General features: G+C 27.0%; 1 long non-coding RNA gene across 1 annotated transcript in view; it reads right to left on the bottom strand.

Moving 5' to 3' along the window:
* LOC147816034 (uncharacterized) overlaps window positions 1-12,564 on the bottom strand; it is a 31,792-nt gene extending 19,228 nt beyond the window's left edge. The window contains exons 1-4 of the long non-coding RNA XR_015431600.1: window positions 12,475-12,564; window positions 9,828-9,926; window positions 2,495-2,550; window positions 818-920 (exon numbers count right to left, since the gene is read on the bottom strand). This is a non-coding gene — a long non-coding RNA (uncharacterized LOC147816034). The remainder of the gene's footprint in view (window positions 1-817; window positions 921-2,494; window positions 2,551-9,827; window positions 9,927-12,474) is intronic.
* Window positions 12,565-22,454: the final 9,890 nt, after the last annotated feature.

The raw sequence follows: 22,454 nt of genomic DNA, 5'->3' as shown, positions 1-22,454 counted from the left end.
GGAGCAAATCTTCGCGGATTCGTCAATGAATGCAATGAAAATGACTCTGCGGCTGCAGCTGAGCTTTAATAAATAAAATTACGTATAACTGCGTATTTAAAATTACGTATAACTAGGAATTAAAATAGACAATTAATCACTTTGGTACATACAAATACACACTTGGTACTTACACATACAAATGCGCACTTGTGAAACATTGATGTTATTTCAAAGAAACGGAATGCATTTTCTATGTACTTAATTTATAAGAGGAAATAAAAGAGCATTTAGCAATTGAAAAGATGCGATTATTTGATAATTTCGCATTTCTTAAATTAAATTTTCGCTGTCGAAATATGTGTAAAAATTTGAAGGTTAAATGAACTAATTCGTAAACATTTTTTTGGAAAAACAAACTCACTCTTGTAAACATAAATCTCTCTCAATTATTCCCTTACATTTAATGTAGACCAATTTGTTATTCAAAACCATTTTGAATATAGTTGTAAATTAAGTTTTTCATCAAAGTTTGTCTTCTAAAAGTAGTGAAATAGTTACTACAATTTCAATAGCCACTCCATTTTAAAAAAAGTAGTAGTAGTTGCTGTTAACTACATTCGTAACAAAGTAGTTGTAATAAACTATAAAAACAATGTTTTTCCGACCACTGATCTTAAATGTAATATTTCACTTAATTAGCTTTAATATGGAATCTAAAAAATAATTTTTCAATGTAACTTAATATAATTTTTTAGACTGACAATTATGGGAACTTTAAAATGCTGAATATTACAAAGCTTTTTTATCAAAATATCTGAGAGTTAAGAAGACTTACCGAAAGAAGTCACAGATCCGGAATCAAGGAGCTTTTGGCACTGCCAAGGTTATTGCCACACAACCATACAAATAATAAGATCTCATCGGACTTTTTCTAAAACCTAGAAATGTGCAAACACTTTGTTTCAATATTAATCAGATTACTTTAAAAAACATCTACTTTATTCCTACTATTATTTTTCATTGCGAAATATTTTAATAATTAAGTATTGACAAATTTTTGTTTAAATTTAATATTCAAAATAAACTGGGAACTATTATGGTTTTGCCTTTCATATACAAATTGTGCGTAAAAATATCATTTTTGTTTTTTGAATTATATTGATTGAAATAATTTATTAAATTGCGACTTTTCAAAAGTTATTATTATTTTACAACTGAACGGGTACTGCCTCATTGAAACAGGAAAGCCATCACATTTTTTTTCTACATTATAAACATATCCTCCAGTTATTAGAGAATTTCTATATTTTCAGAAAATATATTTCTTTTCTAATAGTAGCAAATATTTTGTATTAATACATTTGATTAAGTACAGGGGTCGGACAAAATAATGGAAACACTTCGATAATAACACATTTTTTGATATTTATCAAAAAATATTTAAAAAAAATCAGTTTACAAATTTATAAGTGTGATTAGATCGTGCAATTTCTCCTACATATAAATGAAGTTTAAAATTTTGTGAGGTTTGGGAGACTGACAATAAATTACGAACGGAAATTTTTTTAACACTATGGCTGCGCTAAAAAATGTAACAAAAATGGGCACTTTTACGACTGTTTTCTTCAAAATGATGCAACAATTAAGTGGTTAAATACAATCTCTCACTTAATTAATTTTGATACCAAATCAATTCATCAAAAGAGATTTTTCCCACTCGATATAATTCTTTACACTAATAAATATGGTAAGTAATGACTTTTGAAATAGTAAATATTGGAATATTTTTGGGCTTTTGTTATCAAAACATCTGAGAGTTGAGAAGACGTACCGAAAGGTTTTCGAGGTCTCAGGTGCCTGCTGCCCGCAAGTATTCATTTTTTAAAACAATAAAAACAAATTGGGAACTATCATGGTCTTGCCTATCAAATAGGTAGCCTTTCAAATACCCGTAAGAAATTCTTAATTTACCTAACATTAAAAATAGTTGGCAAGAATCGCTACAAACTACAGTAATATACAATAGTTTAGCTACTTCTGACCACTGATCATAAGTTATAATTTTTTTTACAACTAAACTGGTACTAAGAATTAAAACAAGAGAACTATCATGTCTTTTTTGTACATTACAAACATATCCTCCTGTCACTAGAGAATTTCTGCTTATAAACCGCTATTTTGCAGATATCCAAGTTTTTAAATATTGATAAACAATTATAAAAAATGCAAACTTTATTTAAAAAAATAATGCAACTTACTAATTGTAAGTTTATGCCGTAAAAAATATAAAACATTAATGTACCGAAGCATCACGATGCCAAAATTTTAAAATCGCCCAGTTCTACTTCTCACTGCACTACTTTTTTTTTAAAAAAAAAGGAGCACACTACACTACAAATTATGAAAAAACTTGCGACTACAGTAGTTTCACTACTTCTAGTGCGCTACTTTCGACCACTGGTCAAAGCACCGGGAAATATTATTTTTTGAAATAATAAAATAAATTTCTTACCACAAAATATACAGCACTCATAATACAGTTCAAATAACGTCATAACTCTTCCCTACCTGAAAAATGAAGACCCAACTTTTATTAACAAAAATTACAAAGTAAACAATAAGCAATGTTTTAATAAGCATTTCAAATGCAAAATTAAATAAAAATGTATTAATAACTGTACAACACTGTTAATTCACGAAACTAATGTAGGCAAAAAATTATTGACACAGGAAGACCACAGGTAAGAAACATTGAGGAGATGATTTAAGTTTTTAACGCTTTTTATAAGGCTTGTTTGATCATTTTCTTAAGATGTGCACTGAACATTAAGTATAAGTTAAAAAGCATTAAACATAATTATTGTTCCTTAATTTTTCTTTCCCTCCCAATGCATGCATTCGATTTGTTATTAAAAGGTAGGCATGTAAAGACAAGCTGACATAAAGGTTTGTGTAGTTTTTCTTTTTAAGTAAATTTCCAGTTGTCAATATGTCTGTTATGATCTCTTTTTTTTTTCAGATAAAAAATTCACTAAAATTTGCGGTTAAGATCGTAACTTTTTCTAAAGGTTGACTGAGAAAAAATTCTAGCAGGATCAGAATTTTTTTATTAACATACCGCAGAATAATTTGAAATGTTGCTTCAAATCAAAACTCTCAGTCATTAAAATTAATAAGTTTATTACAAGTTGGATACTGAATGTTTTGGCCATAACTTCTTGATAACAATATTTGTTAGGCTAATGATTCCATACTAATGGTAAGTGCTCGATGGAAAATTATAACAGGTGGTTATTTTTTTTTTTATAACCGTCGTTAAGGACTACACAATTTTGGGTTTGCGACTCCTAATGTTCGACTCCTGGATCAAGTATTGGGAGAAATTTCCCTCTCTGGAAAACCTTCCGATGGATCTAACAGCATTAGTATTGCATGGAGAAGAAAACCACAAAACCTCACATGGTTAGAAAGACACAAGGGTATTCTGATCCATGATCCGAATACCCCTGAGGATATTTTACCTTACCACTGTGGTCGGAGCGAGCAGGGTCTGGAATTCGTACCGACCAGCCATCGCTGGGATTCGAACCAGATTCACCTCATTGGAAGGAGAACGTTCTATCTTCTGAGCCACCACAGCTAACGTGGTTGTTATAATAAAAAGGAGTTGAAACTTATTTTTGAAAAAAATCTGATGGGAATGTTTGTTACTCTAATATTAGGATGTTAAATTATAAACCAGCACGCCGCCCTGCTCATGATCCCAGGGTCGGACTGAGACTTTGGAGCCCGCAGGAGACCCTTGAAAGAATTGAAATTCTATTTATTGAAAATGTTAATAAAGCGTTTTTTACTTCCTCTTCGTAACTTTATTTACAAATTTTATAAGAAATATTAAACATTCTTTAATGAGCTAAATATTTTATCTTTAAATTTAAAGCACTTACTTATTAGTTAACATAGTTCATTTTAAAATTTATTGTAAAAAAATTTAAAACATTAAATTTTGATTTTGAATTGAAAATTTTGAAATGAATTTAAATGAAATGACAAAAATCAGTTGAACCTGTTTTTCTCGTGGCTTTTTATTCCTTTTTATGGGTGGGCTAACAAAAGTTTTTTGCCGGGTTGATTAATTCTCCTCAATGAGCAAACAGTGTGTAACGAAATTCGTAATTTTGATCCAAAAATAAATTTAGTAAATTAAAAACTGTTTTATCTAAAAAACACGTTTAAGCAGGCATAAAAAGTATTTCCGCAATAGCTTATGTTACCCAGAGGGATTCAGGATATTAAGGATCCACCATTTTGAAACCAACGACATGATGCACCGGCCGCCTTCACTTCCGAGGCAAGTAGGTAAGAATAGATTTGAAATCGGTGAGCTTCGACTGGAGAAGCACGTTTATACCTCAATTCTTTAATTCTTTCTAATGATATCTCAGTGACCAGTGCATAGTTGGACGTTGCAAATTTTAAAAAAAATTAATCTATACATAATAATAAACGCGGCTGTGTGTGTGTCTGTAATCTCAATATATTGCCCCAGAAGCCTCGCCCAGGCACGAAACTCGGCACATAATTGTGTTTTGACATAATAAAGAAGTATTTTTTTTTCTTTTTCAAAAATTTGGATTCGCGATCGCAACGCTCGAGTACGCCGTCTAGCGGGAGACTGTAAATATCAGACATTAATTTATCACGTTTTCATTTAGTTCCATCAAAGTCATTGACTGAATCAGACGCCATTTTTTAGCAGCAAATAAGAAACAATATTTCCCTAAGGAAAAGGCCGAAGAACTTGAAAAAATCTCCAGAATATTAGTAAATCTTTCAGGAACAGAACACGCCAAACATTTGAAGAGAAATTAATCAATAATTTTTAATTTCTATTATCAACAAACTTGCAACTGATGACTTCCGATTTCGGATACTGTTACAGATGTGTGTATTAAGGTAAAATGCATTTCTTCTGTCTTCAATTCATTACGAATTAAAGTGAAGTCAACATTGCTTTCGTCATTCCAGTGAATAGATATGAATTCAGAACATACAGAATTGTAATAGTTATAGCATATTCTTCTTCGTTATAGAATAGTATATATTTCTGTATCCATATGCGGAAAACAACAATAAAAAATTATCCAAGTTACTTGAAATAGTGCCATTTGTGCTGATTCTTAATTAATTTTAATCGTTTTCTTTAGTTTTGAAAGAATAAGTTCAACTAGAATTCAGCTATTCTGTCTTTAGCTACATATTCAAATTCATATCAATTATAAAATTTTACTGTGTAGTATGTTATCTAAAAGTAATGAAGGGATAAACTATGCATATAATATTTGAGAATAAAGTTTTCCAACAAGGAACTTATCATTTTGGAATTCTCCGGGAATTATAAATCAGGTAAGTGCAATGATTTTTACAATAAAAAATTTGCTTGTAAATATTTTTTTTTTTCATTTGATGTTGGTTCTCTACAGAATGGTTTTTTACGTCTGATTAAGAACTATAAGAATAATAAAAAAAGAAATAATATGAAAGTTTTTATTTCAATGTAAAGAATTCTTAAAATCGTTTTTTTATCCTAAGAATTCTTTATTTTCCGTTTTTTAGTTTATAATTTTTTGATAAAAATTGTTCTCAAAATACTTTTTCTGAAAAATTAAATGGTATAACATTATGTGTTTATGTATACTTCTTGTATATTCCAATGTTTGAAGTAATATGATTCAGAAAAGTATGGAATAAAAATTCGGTACTTACTTATTAACGCCACCGCCGCTACAGATTTGGCGGTTTTTAAGTGCCGCCAATCTACACTTAAAATTTTTGCGACAATTCATAAAATAAAACACTTTATTTAAAATCAAAATAGTCAATCGGATTTCGGTGGAAAATGAGCCGATATAGAGTTTAGCATAGATTCAAAACAATCATATCGCCATATGAACTATGATAAATAAGATTCCAAATGAAATAACATTTCCAAAACGTACGTTTACCAAGATAAAGTTTTATGTTGTGGGAATTGGTACATTTTCGTTTTTTCGGTAAAATATTTCCCTCCTGAAAAAATAAAATTGCTTCTTGTTTTGTTTTTGGCAAATCCCAAAGACGAATTTTCGTAGCACTAAAAATGGCGACAAAAAAGAATTGTTTTTTTTTTTGTTTTTGTTTCGTCCGCATTCTTTATTTTACGTTTCTTAGTTTCTAAATAATAATTTTTATTGAAACTTGAAATTTTTTGATAAAAATTGTTGTCAAAAAACTTTGCTTACAAAATTAAATTTCATAAAATTATGAGGCTTATGTATACTTTTTGTTCATTTTAATTTTTGAAGTAATATGATTCTTAAAACTATAGAATGTAAAGTTTAAATGGGCCTTTCATGTTATATCATTAAATTTAGTAATACTATTTCTCGGGAAATTAGGTTTTAACTCTTATAAGAAATATACATATTTTTTTCTGTTAATGTACAAATATTTTTCCGATGCGTTTTGGATATTCCTTCTCTAATAAAAAGAGATACCATTTAGTTTTCGTTTGCAGAAGAAAGAATATCAAGCATTTTTCTTTTTTAAATTTAATTAGCCACAATAAAGAAGGAACGTTGCAATGCTACACGCTACATTAACGACGTCTCCAGAGTAACTGAATGACGGTTCATATAGAAATCGCAGGTAAGCGGCTCACACAACAACGCCCCCTATAGTTCGTTGCGATCGCGAATTAGTTTTTTAGTTATCAGTCATTTTGTAAGAAAATCTATGCTTTTTCGTCTTCAAGGAGCCATATTAAAAAAACTATTAAAAAATGCATATCTCTTATAAATGTATGCTAATGTGAACCTTACAATTGAAATATTAATTTTCGACCACTTAAACCAATAATATACGAAGGAATTAATAATTTAATTGTAAGGTTCGCATTAGTTTACATTTATCAAAGTGGAGAAAACTTTAACTTTTATATTAAAAATGTGGCAACATATTCGATACGTAAATAGAACGCTTCGCTTTGATATATTTGTCGCTGTTCATAATTGTTATAATAAGTTTTTCTTCTTCTTTCCAAGCTCTATTTTTTTTTCTTAAGCGAAGACGATAATTTTTGTAGCGATATAGAAATAGAAATTGATACCATAAAAATTTATTCGTTTTCGTGTTCTTTTCATGTATTTAGCATTTTAGTTTTTTTTTCTTAAGCGTTGTAGCTATATAATATATAAAATAGGAATTTAATTGTTTTTGAAGGAACGATCACTCTTACCTTGGATCTCTTTGGTTTTTCTATTCTTTATTTTAACAGTTTTTATTAAATGCAATTAGTTATTTTCAGAAAGTTTCAGTTTGCAGGTAAGCACCTAGATTTTAATATTGAAGTTTCATGACTTGCTTTCATAGTAATTGTTGTTCTAAAGTATTCGTTGACTTCTTAAAAACCCGATTTCTGACATGGCAGAACCGCCTTCCAAAAAACTTTGTATTTTGTCAAAGAAAAAGATATTAAGAGATTTTCAAAGAAGAAGAAGGGCCCAAGAAACGTCTGTGGAACGTCAAAGAAGGATGGAACATGACCGAATTTTGACAAGCAATTCTAGAGCGCAAGAAGTACCAGAGAAACTTCAAAGAAGATTGGAAGAGGATCGTGTCTCAACTAGCAGTGCTAGGGCCTGAGAAACACCTGAGGAACGTCAAGGAAGACTGGAAGAAGATCGTGTCTCAACTATCAGTGCTAGGGCCTGGGAAACACCTGAGGAACGTCAAAGAAGATTAGAAGAGGTTCGTGTCTCAATTAGCAGTGCTAGGGTCCGAGAAGCATCAAAGAAGATTAGAAGAGGATCATGTCTCTACTAGCAGTGCTAGGGCCCAAGAAACATAGCGTGGCGGACAGCTGGCCGCCTGAGGCGGCTAGTTAATAAATAAATATAACTTTTCAGCAAGTTGGCTAATTAGAATGATTGTTGTGCAAGACTAGGCAAACGATATCCTCATAAACGGCCAACTCTGAGGTGCAAAATTTAAAATTTTGTTCTAAAAATATTCGATTTTTAAAAAGTTAACTAAAAACTGTCGAATCTCTGTTTCGTGGTCAAAAACTAGCTAAGCTATGCCTAATTTCAATTTCTTTTGGTGGGTTGCTTCGGGTAACAAATGTTTACAGAAAAATAACTTTTTGAGGCAAGATTTAATATTGCTGTTTCTAAGACATAAATTATTTCAAACTTGTTTTGGCTATTTTTTTAACATAATTTGGTAATTTTTTAATGTTTTTTGGCAATTATGATCTGGAACGGTAGGTTTCTAGATCATAAAATATATAAAAACCTATCTTGGAAAGTGTTCTATATTAATGCAAATGACCTAACGAACCTTTACAATGAGCGACGATTTTGATTCTGGGAAAATATCTAGAAGGATAACGACTAACTTTAAAAGGCAAAATTCACATTTGAGGTATGCAGGACAAAAAATATTTTTAACTTGTCTTTGCCGTGCCATAATTGTTTTTTTTTTTTTTTGTCGAATGATCTGACAAGAACTTATTTAGGATTAGAATGCACTAATAATTTCTTCCAATGTAATAGAGTTCTGAAAAAAAAGAACTTGTTTTCAGGTGAAAATATATTTTGTAGGGGGAAAACACTCTAAATATTTCCTTTTTCCCATTTTGTAAATCATGGCATTAGAAAAAATCGTGTAATCAGTTGCAGTAACTACCAAAAAAAATTTTTTGACGACAAAATCACTCCAATCGGACTTTTCAAAAGAGATTACTAAATGTGAGTTTTCATTTTGAGATTCAGTTATTGTAATAAATAATATTGTATTAAAAATATAGGATTTTAATAACTATGGAAATCAATAGTAATAACTACATTAAAAAGATAGATCGAAAACTTTTGCAGGAAAGAATACCAAAATTTTTTACTTCCCAAAGGAAAAATTTTGTGTCCAGCGACAATGTGGCTTTGTCACCACGATTCTGCCACGGGGAAGTAAACAAAATTAACACACATACAAGTTCTCCTTACAAAAATAGGGATCATATGATGACAATCTTTCATTTGACACTCATAATTTAAAATCTTTGAAATTTTGTTATAACTTTGACCTATTTCATATTTTCAACCAAAATGTGTAAATCAATGTAAAGCTCTTTTCGAAAATTGATGACTAACAATAGAAAATGCATTCATTTAAAGGAAAGTCTAACCAAGTGAATAGATTAGAATTTTCGATCTCTATTTCAGCGGTTACTACTATAGTTGCCACTTCTAATATACTCAAATTGTTTTTTTTTCTTTTTTCAACACAGCAGTTTAAAATTCAAAAAAAAAATTCTGAGACCTTTTCTATTTTTAGTTAATTTTTTTAAAATAAATACAAATCAGAAGCATATTGTATATAAGTAATTTAAAAGTAATATAAATTATTGATTTAAAAAAAAAATTTTTTTTGTAGGATAGTTGTGAAATAATTTACTTTAACTTAATCAATTAGAAAAATAATATAATCAGGAACAAAAACAAAGATATATGTTTAGTTTGAAATTACAATTGAAACTATTGGAGTATAGAAAAAAAAATTCTTAATTCATGAAAACAATTACAAATCAAAAGCATATTGTATATAAGTAACTTAAAAGAGTAAATTATTGAAATTTTTTCAAACAAAAAAAAAACTTTAGGATGGTGGTAAAAAAAATTATTTTAACTTAATCAGGAAAATAAAATAATCAGGAGCAAAAACAAAGATATATGTTCCTTTTGAAAGTACAATTGACGTTATTCGATTATAAAATAAAGTCTAGATTATAATATTTAACAAATAAGTACTTTCTAGTAGTAGATGGCACAGATATATGTAGTACAACATTCAATGCTTCTATGCTAGATGGCAAATTACAAGACAATTGTAGAGTTGAATCACAATACCTATAGAAAAAAATTATTAGCATGCTGACAATTTCAAATGTATTTTTTCAGCATTAATTAATTTAAAATGAATTGAATAAACATCAAATTAACCAACTTAAAAAAATTAATGCTTTTCTAATTATCAAAAGTAATTTTTCTTGTGTAACAGAAAGAATTTATTTAAAACACTATATGTATGTTATCACTAAGCTTATGAAACTTATTTTTGCGCATTGACAATGAAACGCTGAAAAAACTGATCTATGAGTTAGGCAGAAGTTAAAAATTAACTGTTTATGTAAACCAACAATCTGAGCTATATTTGTTCTTGATTATGTTTTTTAATCTACACAGGTTACACTGTAGTTAAGACTATTCTTTTCGTTTTCATGATGCTCCATAATTTACGCAGATCACTTAACAGTTTGTACACGAAAGAGAAGTATTCTAATAAAATAGCAAAAGAACAAAAATCTCATAAATCCATCATCTATATATATATATATATATATATATATATATATATATATATATATATATATATATATATATATAGATACTTTGAAACTTTTTAAGCATTTTTCGTTGGGTTTTATAAATACTACATTTAACAAGTTTATGTCAGAATACAGGACTGCAATACGTTAAGTGCAAGTATAGAGCATCTTTATTAATGTAGTTATTATGAATAGTTGGCACAGGCAATGGCACCATTGCAGTGTAGCACACAAGAGTCACACTGTCTTATTTAATTTATGAGCTGAGGCATTCATCAATGTCATATGATGTCCAATATATTAAACTGTCGCAACTCCAGACACTGATTTTACATTTTTGTGTACATAGAAAAATTCAATGAACTATCCAGTCTAAATCTAATTTCCAAGTAGTAGTACTAAAAACCACTTGGTAGTATTTCAGTACTACTAAGTAGTTTGAAATCAAAGGTTTTACAAAATTTCTCAGAAAGAATTTACACTTTAAAAAAAGTACTCTATGGAACTAGTATTTAATGAACGAGTAAAATAGCGAAGCAATCAAGTAGCGAAGCAATCTGAAAGGGTTGACAAGCACAATCAGTGTGTACTATCATTACATTGCAGTCGGACCTCCATTTAACAAAGTCACTATATCCCGAGAATAAATTTGTTACAAAGAAAATAACCTAAATAGAAAATCACCTTTTGAAATACTTAAACATAAAACAGGTTTTAAATTCATAAACACTAGACATAATTAAAATAGCAATTGATACACCTTTATCTTCTAAACTAGCATCTACTATTTATTTTATAAATCTTAAGCACAAAAGAAATCTGCATGGAAAGCAAGAATAGAGCAAAACATTATCCAGTACATTTTACATATACTTTCAACTAAAAAAATGCTAAATTTATGTATAAAATTATAGCTGAATTTAGTATAAAAGTAATTTTAAACATACATCACGACATGCGTTCTGAAGTTTAATTGCTAAAATAATGAATTAAAAAGAATTTCTTATTGCTAATAGATTTCAGAATAAATATTATTTAATGCTATCATGTACATTAAAAAATTTCTTTTAGGCAATAACAATATGAGTAACTCGAGTTGATTGTAATTTGTAACCCTAAGTTGAGGAAAAGCTTCTGCAGAATACAATTGTATTTTGCTTGTTCCTACTAATTTCATTTTTCTGTAAGGTAAAAACTTACCTGCCATTAATGAATTGAATAATATTTTACTCAGTGAGTTAACTGTGATGTTATTGGCGTGTATAGAAGTCTATTTTTGATGTTATATAAATGTTTTAAGGAATATTTGATCTTGAATTTTATGAGATTCGATTGGGCTACTTTAAATATTTAGAAGGATTTGGAAACCAGGCAGTCATTTTTTTATATATATAAATCACTTATTAGAAGAATTATCAATAATAAATTATTTATCCTACCTATTGCAAGTAAAATACATTAATAAAAAATACAGCTATTTTCATAAATATTTCTTTAAAAAAATCCTTTCTTTACTTTATTTAATTTTAAAAAAAAACAACTAGTTTTTTTGCATTGCATTGCACTGCAATATAGTAGTAGTTACAGAATAATATGAAAAAAATAAAAAGATCATAAAATCAATTTATATTCTGCATAGTTGCATTAAGAAAAATATCAAACTCAGTGAATAGACTATTCTCACATCCATAATATTGACCATTAAAATAAATTTTTAAAACAAATTGACATGCATTGTAAATTATGCAACAATTGGCATATTTGCTAAGCTCTAAAATAGGCTGAAGTTTCTAAAGTTAGCTTGCAAGTTAATAAAAAATAAATAGTTAATACAAGTTAATAAAAAATTTAACTTGCAAAAACAAAAATAACTATAAAATGCATGTTCTTTCTTTGGATTTAAAATGAATAATCAGTTTAGATTATAATTATTATTAAAAAAAAGCAATGTTATTACAAACCGAATTTTAAATTAAAATTATTATAAAAACTGATATTTTAAATAAAAAAAAACCTCCTTTAAATAACAAATTTAATAATACTCGTCAGTTATGAAAAAAGAAAGTCACCTTTTTTATCCACATCTTCAACAATCGAAAACAGTCTAAATGGCACAAATGAGGCACTAGTCGTGGAATAATAAGTTATTGCTTTGACCTGAAAAAAAATTAATAATCATTAAAATTTTCAAACATATATATACCATTACATATTATCATCACATAAAAGAAAGGATATATAAAAAATGCAATATAACTAGAAAATACCGTAATTTCTAGGATTATAATTTAAGTCGATTAAAGAAGCTTCAAAGGAGTAAAATATAAAAAGTAAAATCACAATTAGCTATATGTTTATAATATAAAAGGTAGAATAAATAATCTTTTAAGGAAAGATAGTATTATGGATCAAACTCTTTTTTACAAAACTAAATTTTCAAAATTGGGTTAAGACCAAAAGAGAATAAGAAACAAATAGAAAATTTAAAGGAAGAAAACAATGAAAAGTATAAGAATGACGTTTTTAAATCTTTCATCAATTTCATAACTTTCATTGTTTTCTTCTTTTAAATTTTCTATTGGTTTCAATTTTTTTTTATGGTATTTCTGCTGCACTTCACAACTGTCCTTTGGAATTGTAGTATAACTGCTTTGTACATAATTTTTAATATCTCTTTTTATTAAGAAAGAAATAATTATTTTGGTTATACAGATGACTAAAATATTTAATGTTAGCAAAATCGAATTTCACTTATTTTTCTTTGATACCTAAATATCCATCTATTGACTCTAACAAAAAAATACCAAGAAATCTCCACGTTTTTTGTGAAATTTTAAAACTAAAATTTTCATACAAAATCTTAAAAACACTAAAAAAATATTAAAGAAAGCTAAAAAAAAGCAGTAAATTGTGTATCTATCACATTAACATAAAAAATCTGAAGTAGAACAGGCTGCTAATCAAATCCCTTGGAAAAATGAAAGAAACAATAAATTTTCATATTTTGATGGAGTCAAATGGACAGATTTCATTATTCCTCATGGTCATTACAATATAAGAGGTTTGAATCGTTATATGGTAAAATATTTTGGAAATGATTCACCTATATTATTTGGAATAATAGAAGAAAGACAAAGGTTTAGTATTAAACTCGAGAAGAATTATAAAATTGATTTATCTAAAAGTGAATTGTACAAAATTTTAGGCTTTGAACCTAAAATATATGAAAAGGAAGAGCAAGAAGGTAAATTTATTGCTGATATAGCAAATGGTAATGATAATATTTATATTCACTGTGATATAGTGGATGGTGCTTATATAAATCAGTTTCAATCTCAAGTTATTTATTCTTTTACATCATCAAATCCTCCTGGAAGTTTATATGCTAAAGAATTTGATAAACTAATATTTTTTCCGGTTAAATCTGATTCTATTAATCGAATTAGAATGAGAATTACAAATCATAGAGGTGAACTAATTGATTTAAATAAACAAGAAGTACAGTACAAATTTATTGCTAAATAAATGAATAAACATAGATTGTACAGAAAGAGTAAAAAAATACAAGGAAGAGGCTTCTTTTCAGACTTTATAAGTCCAGTTGTAGAAGAAAAATCTAAATTTGTGAGAGAAAAATTGAATGAAATATTTTCAAAAAAGAAAAAGTATGGTGCTGGATTGAAATTTTTTATTTCTAAATAAATGGATAAAATTTACGATTTCAAAGACACTAGTTATTATTATAATAAAGACGTTGAAAGTTTTGAATATAGAGAATTACAAAGTGAAAATAGAGATAATCTTCGTGAAAATGCTATATATAATTTCTTTATCAATGATACAAATGCTAATATTTTATATTCTGCAGGATATCTCTGCAACAAGAATTAAAAATTGTAAAAGGAGATGGGGGTGCAATAAGTAATGAAAATGTTACCCCAGTGAATGGAGGAGGTCTCATTAATTCAAACAGGTTGACTATAGGAAATACTGAAGTTGAATCCACTATAAATTATAAAGCCATTATGAATCAAGTATTAGGGATGATACACTTCATCCTTGATTACTCAACATCAGAAGCTACTAACATGTTCTTTTATGTAGATACATCTGATTCTGCAGATAGAAAGGATTTCAAATATAATGGAACTCTGGTAGAAACTACCAAAATAACTGATTTTTTTTAAAAACCTTAAACTAAATGAAAGTTTTAATGAAGGATTTTCAAAAAGATGTAAATTTACTAAAAATAGTCAAACAGTAAAAATATGGATTCCTTTAAAGTATATATTTGATTTCTTTAACGAATATGAAAAAGTAATGTCAGGTTTCCAAGTTAAAATAGAAATTCAAAGAAATGATAATAAAAACATGCTGTATACAGATATTCCAAATCCAGATTTTAAGGTTCTTGTTGAAGATTTATCACTTTGGGTACCTTATGTTAGATTTAAAAATTCAGCATCTGTAAAATTCAATGAATTAAAATTATCAAATACTCCTATAGAAATAAATTGGGATCATTATAACATTATCAAATCAAATGTATTTTATAAAAATGCCAGTGGGTCTTATTCTATTCCGGCTACATCTGATGAAGTTTTGAGTTTATATGTCATTCCACAATATGAAGAAAGAAATGAAAATAAGAATCAAAATAACATGATGTTTGATCACTTGGATATGATAGAATGCTGGTTAATGATTAATAACATTAAAGTTCCCACTGTAAGTTATATGATGGACTTTAATAATAGTGATTATAATCGATTATATTATGCTCTTTTAGAATCAGGAATGAATAATATAAATTCTGAAACAGAGGTTGTATGATAAACTATTCAAATTTCAGTAAGTATCCTATAATTTGTTTCAACTTGGCAAACCATGAAAATTATACGAACTTAAGTAATTTAATGATTGAATTCAATTGGAGGTTGAGAAATAATACTACTAAAAATTATGTTTTTTACTTTATTTTGAAAGAAAGAAACAAATGCTCCTTGAATATGTCAACTCAAGATATAAAAATGATTAAAACTCTGAAAACATAAATGATTCTTATTATTTTAATAAATGAATGCTTATTATCCTCTAGGTGATTAAATAAAAGAAGGTCCTCCAGGTCCTCCTGGTATAGGGTTTAAAGTAACAAATGATGGTAATTATGATATGGAAAGAAAACTTTTAAAAAATGCATTCGATCCTCGAGAAGATAGTGATTCTGCAACTAAAAGTTACGTAGATAGTAGCTACAAGGAAATAAAAGAAAAAATTCATACTTTAAGAGATAATAGTCTGATTCACGGGGAAGATTTTTTTCAATGCAAAACAAAAATATATAAAAAATTTAGGAGATCCTAGAGAAGAATCTGATGCTGCAACTAAAAAATATGTAGATGATTTAAAAAATAAGTGTTTAATTCGTAATAACGGTCATTATAACGCTAAACATAAATGTATTAGAAATATAGCTACTCCTCTAGAGGACAATGATGCTTCAACTAAAAAATATGTCGATGAATTAAAAGACAAAAGTTTAATACATGATGAAAATAATTTTGATGCTAAAAATAAAATCATATCAAATGTAAAAGAACCTGAAAAAGAAGGCGATGCTGTTACCAAAAAACATCTTGATTATTATTTTATACTGTGGGATAAAATTAATAGAAGTTATTATGCTCACAATCAGAGAATATCGAGTGTAAAATGGCCCACAAATGATACCGACATTGCTAATAAATATTACGTTGATAATAAAACTTTTTGCGCTACCACAGATAGACTTGTTCAGTTTACAGGTGTGGGTTACAAGACTTTTGAATTCAACGAAACTACTTCAAAACTTTTAGATTCAAACTTAAAATTATCACAAAACATGTATATGAAAATTGCAATTTTTTTAGTCTGTGATAAAGTAGGGGAAAAGCCTAAAATACGTTTAGAAAAAGTGAAAGAAGTACTTCTTGATAAAGAGATAAATGTTGATGAAGATGCAATAACTATGTTTGCGTATGGAAAGTTAAAGGAAGTTTTAACATTATCAGCGCTAACAGGAGGAGGCTGTAAATTAAAGCCTTATTTACGCATTGAAAAGATAAATTTTTCTTCTTAATAAATGGCCAATGAAATTATTTGGAACGACTTTTCAAGAAAGAAACTTTCAGAAGATGTGATTATAAGTTTAGCAGATTATTTAAAATGGGAATATGTGTTTCAATTTTAAGAATTATCTGAAAGGCTAATAGAACAGCATGCACAACCAGATGATTGGTATATTATTTCTCAATATCAAAAACTCAATAAACCTCTTATTGAAAAACATGCCTCTGATGTAGATTGGGAAAAAATATGCAGATACCAAACCTTATCTATCCGTTTTATTGAGAGACATTTAGATAAAGTGACTTGGTATGAAATATCAAGATTCCAAAGATTGGATTTAAGATTTATAGAAAATTATTATGACCGTTTAAATATGAATGTTGCATCTAGATATCAAAAATTATCAATGGACCTTATAAGAAAATTTCAAGATTATGTAAATTGGGATTATATTATACAATATCAAGATATTGATAAAGATTTTGTAATAGAATTTGTTTCTAAAATAGATTTCTGTCTTTTAATAAAAAATAAAAGCAATATATTACCAGAAGAATTTTATAATTCAAACAAATAAAAGATAGTTTGTATACTTCTTGCTGAAATTTGTCATAATACACGAGTACCCCTATATGAACCATTAAAAGAATAAATTATTTAAAAAAAATATTTTTATTTTAATAATAGTTTTTACTCACAGTAGATTATTTTTTACTCGCAGTAGATTATTTTTTAATTAATAAATGCATTCTAAAATTGTAATTAAAGACTATAATGAACCGGATGAATTTAAAGATCCAAATCAACATCCTCTATTGCCTATACATCCCTTTAGATTAATCATAAATGGTGCTTCCAACAGTGGAAAATCGAACTTATTAATCAATTTAATTTATGACTATTTACACTTTGATAGACTTTACATGTGTGCAAAAGACATATTTGAATCTAAGTATGCAAAATTACAAGAAAAATACATTCAATTTACAGATGTAGAATTAGAAGATATTCAAAAATGTAAACGCTTAAAGATTAAAAAAGAAGTTTTGAAAGAATATAAAAAATTTAAAAAAGATCAAGTTTTGTTTTCTTCCAAACTAGAGGATTTTATTACCGTAGATGACTTGGATCCTTCCTATATGAATTCAGTTGTATTTGATGATTGTATATGTGAAAAAGATCAACAATCTATAGAAGAATTTTTTATACGAGGAAGAAAGAAAAATGCATCCCTTATCTATATCAGTCAGTACTATTATAAAATACCTATAACCATCAGAAGTAACAGCGATTATTTTATATTTTTCGATATGAAACAAAAAGAAATTAAACAAATAATACGAGAAATAGATGGTCAATTAACAAAAGAAGAATTCAATAAAATGTATAACAACTGTATCAAAAAACCATATGATTTTTTAGTTTTAGATTTAGTCAATCCTAATATGAGGTACCGAAATAAAGAATTTGTGTACATATAAATGGAAGAATATTTGGAAAAAAGAATTTTTATTCATAGAAAAAGTTAGAATTACTATCAAAAGATTAGTATCGCACTATCTATGAGTAAGTTTTTATTTAGTGCATCTGGCTTATCTGGTTTTATTTTAATCCCCTTATCAGCTTTGAGTTTAGGAGCTGGCGTTATTGAAGTGGTTGACAGATCTTTAAATATATCCGAAAGAAAAGAAGAATATAAATATACTTACAAATTTTATAAGCAATTACTGAATTTGTTTAAAGCCAATACATTAACTGAAGATGAAATTCATAAAAAAGAGGCTGAATTTATTCAAAGTTTAAAATATTTTCCATTAGAGAAATACGTTGAATGGCTACAAATATATATAACCTCATAATTTTTATTGCCTATAAATGTCGTGTAAAAGTAATATATTCAAAGTTGGAAAATTAAGTAAAGACGGAAAGTTCAATTTTTGCTGTAAAGAATGTGGTCAAAAAGGATCTGGCTTTATCAATTCAGCAATTAATAATTTACCCTTTGAAATGCATTTACCAGGACATCAAATTACAGGTCCTGGAACACAATTATTGCATGGAAAGAAAAGATTAAACGATGATTTAACATATAAAGAATGGAGTAAGCCCATTAACAGAGGAAATTGCATATAAACATGATGTGTGTTACCTTAAAAATAAAGATACTAAAACTAGAAATGATCTATGCGATAAAAATATGATAGAAGAATTGGATAATATTCCCAATCCAACAATTCGTGAAAGGCTAGATAGAGCTGTTGTGAAACCTATTATCAAAGCTAAAAGAACATTTGTTATGGGTATAAAAGAAGAAATATATTGTTTAAAATGTAAAAATCATACAAATACTAAAGATGCTCATGAAGAAACTTCTAAAAATGGACGATTGATGATGAAAGGTACATGTGAAGTTTGTAGATCTAAAAAGAGCCGTTTTTTAAGAAAAGCGGGGTCATAGAAACAGCAGCAGATATATATTATGATCCCGAAAAAGGTTATTGTGGTATCAATGAATTAAAAAGAAAAACAGGTTTATCTTAAAAACAAATTACAGATTTTTTACATGAACAAGATGTTTATACTAGATATAAGCCTCTCATTAGAAAATTTAAAAGAAGACGAATATATGTATCTCATATTGATGATCAATGGCAAGCGGATTTATTGTTTATAAAACCTTTTAGTAAGTACAATAACGGAGTGAATTACATCTTAACAGTTATAGATATTTTTAGTAAATATGCTTGGTGCGTTCCTATTAAAAGAAAAACAGGTGAGGAAGTAACAAAAGCTTTTAAACTCATTTTTAAAGAAAGAATTCCAGAGAAACAACAAACGGATAAAGGTACGGAATTTATTAATAAAGATACTCAAAAATTATTCAAAGATAATAATATTCACTGGTTTACTACTGAAAATGTTTAAATAAATGTTCTATTGTTGAAAGATTTAATCGTACAATAAATGGTAAAATTAGAAAATATATGGCTGCAAATAATACTAATAAATACTTAGACGTGCTAGATAAATTAGTTTATAATTATAATAATTCTTATCATCGATCTATTAAAATGACACCCTCACAAGCCAGTCGAACAAAAAATGAAAGTATCGTATACAATAATTTATTTTCTAAAAAAGAAATAAAGAAACCAAAGTTTAAAATAGGCGATAAAGTTAGAATTTCAAAATATAAAGAAACATTTACCAGAGGTTATCATCCTACATTTACAGAAGAAATTTTTATCATATCTGAAATATTGAAAACAGATCCTATAACTTATAGAGTGAAAGATTTAAATGGTGAAGAAATTAAAGGAACTTATTATGAAAAGGAATTAGTAAAATATAATAAGAAAAATGAAACATATAAGATTGAAAAAATAATAAAAAGAAAAGATAATAAGTTATTCGTAAAATGGGTTGGTTACCCTGAAAAATTTAATAGTTGGATAGATGAAAAAAATATTATGCTTATTTAGGAATCAATTGAATTATATCATTTTTAAATCTCTCCATATCATAATCTTTTAATTTTAAATGATTAAATTTAGTTTCTATATAAGAAATATTTTCTTTTATTCAGTTAAATAAATTAATAGCATTCGGATTATATTGAATTTCATGAGCTATTTTTAAATTTGGATATCTAAATTTTAAATCTCGTATAGTTTTATTATATAAACCTCTTTGACATCTAATAACATAATAATGATAATCAGAATCATTTTTATTCTTTTCTATTATTGTAAACATGTTTAATTTTCTAGGTTGAGATGTTTTAGGTGCTACGTCTTCTTTATATTTTTCATTTTTTATTTTTAAGTCATTCATTTTAATTTTTATTATATCTAATTTCTTTTGAAGTTTATCATTATAAATTTTATATTTTTCATTAAATTCATTAATATAATAATTAATTACAACATCGTTTACTTTTTTAGAAAATTCAGGTGAAATCCAACAAGCTATATTTGTAATTAAATCCTTAGAAACATAAGTCCCATTATATTTTAATTCAATTGCATTTCTACCTTTAATTTCATAAAATAATGAATTTTCTAGAGGGCCCGAATTCGGGCTTTCTAGGATTTTAGCTAAATATAAAATTAACTCTTTAGATTCTTTATTTTCTAACCACTTTTTAAATCTTTTACCTCCTGATTTACATAGCTTAGAAGCATTGAAATATCCAGTATTTTTATCTATTATTAATTTAAAATCTCCAAACAATCCATAATAATAACTATCTTTAATTTGCTCATAACAAATATCTTTTAAAGAAGTCATTTTATTACGAAACATTTTTATAAATTAATTTTATTATCTATATCCATTTATAATCTCTAATTTCATATGTTATTTTTTCAATTATTAATATAAAATTTTATCAGTAAATATCTTTTAAAGAAGAACCAGTAGTTTCAGTAAGAATATCCTGCATAATTCTGACGATGAAGGAGCAGGCACAACTTTGACCTGCCATTTTTTTCGTAACTAAAGAGCTTATAAAGAAGATTATTATCAGATAAAAAAAATCACACCACTCTCCGGTCAGAATCCCACGAAGCGGTCAATTTTACCGCAAAGAGGCATGAAAAAAGTTTCTTCGATTTCCATCTCGCTGATAAGGTCAGAGAGGAAAGTGTTTTAATTATTATTATGTAAATAAATGGAAAGTCAATATTTAGAAATATTTAATCAGATTAAAAGGAATAGCCTTTCAAATTTAAAAATTACATTTGATAAGGAAGAAGAAAAATATTATTATGATTCAAATGATTTTGATATTTTTTTAAAACAGAGATACACATCTAGAATTAGTTTTTTTAAAAAGTTAAAAAGAAAATTGAACTTGGTTTTTACAGTTGAAGCAGATGAAATGTTTTTAAAATTTTTAGATTATATGTATTTTAAAAAGAGTTTAAATTATAAATATTTTATGAAAAAGATATGTGATTATTATAATATTCCTAATAATATTAAGTTAGGTAGTCCGAAAAAACAAAACATTTATGATGAAATTTGGAATTCGTTTCTTAAAGAGACAGAAAAGTATTTATAAAAACTCCATTTAATAAATGGAAGATAAATTTTGTTGCGATTGTAAGACTTTGAAATCAGCTGACGAATTTTACAAATTTAAAAAATATTTATTTAAAAGATGTATAAATTGTGATCTCAAAAGAAAATATACATATTATGAATGCAAATGTGAAGAAAATTATACTTATTCACATAAACAACGACATTTTAAAAGTAATTTTCATATACAACGTATGAAAGAATTGGACAATAAGCATTTATAAATTTTCTTCCTTATAAATAAGTAACATAGCAAAGGAGTTCCAACACTTGAGTAATGTACTCTCAACTTTCAGTATTAAAAAACTAAGAGAATTGATAACTAAACTTAAAATTCCTGTCCTGAGAGATTAAAATCAAATATCATTAAATCAATAGTTTCATATATCAAAAGTACAGGAAATTATAAATTTTTTTTAACAGATTATTTAGGATTAGATGCTTCTTATTATATGAAACTATTTAATAAATATCCTAAGCAAGGAAATGAATTAAAAAAAGTTTTTGATTCTTATAATTTAAAATATAAAGATGGTAAATTTATACCAAAAGCAGAAAAAAATATTTTAATTGAAACTAATTTAAATGCTTTTGTATGCTCAAAAAATGAAAGATAAGGTAAAAGTAGAGGTAAATCTTAAAAATTTCTTTAAACCAGATTATAAAATTATTGAATTCAGAGGTCAATATATTGAAAAATATAAAGTTTATAGAAAACAATATAGAGTGGTAGGATCTAAAATTTTACCTGAACAATACTATAATATTTTAAGAAATATATTTAAAAGGGCTATTGGAAATATTATAGGAAAAGTAGATGTAATTATACATAATCCCAAATTAAATGTACCTTTTC

This window comes from Parasteatoda tepidariorum, chromosome 2 (genome assembly GCF_982258835.1).
Source record: "Parasteatoda tepidariorum strain Cologne lab strain chromosome 2, Ptep-v5.0, whole genome shotgun sequence".
Taxonomy (NCBI): domain Eukaryota; kingdom Metazoa; phylum Arthropoda; class Arachnida; order Araneae; family Theridiidae; genus Parasteatoda; species Parasteatoda tepidariorum.
The sequence above is the reverse complement of the archived record's forward strand: the minus strand, read 5'-3'. Positions and strand labels throughout refer to the sequence as shown.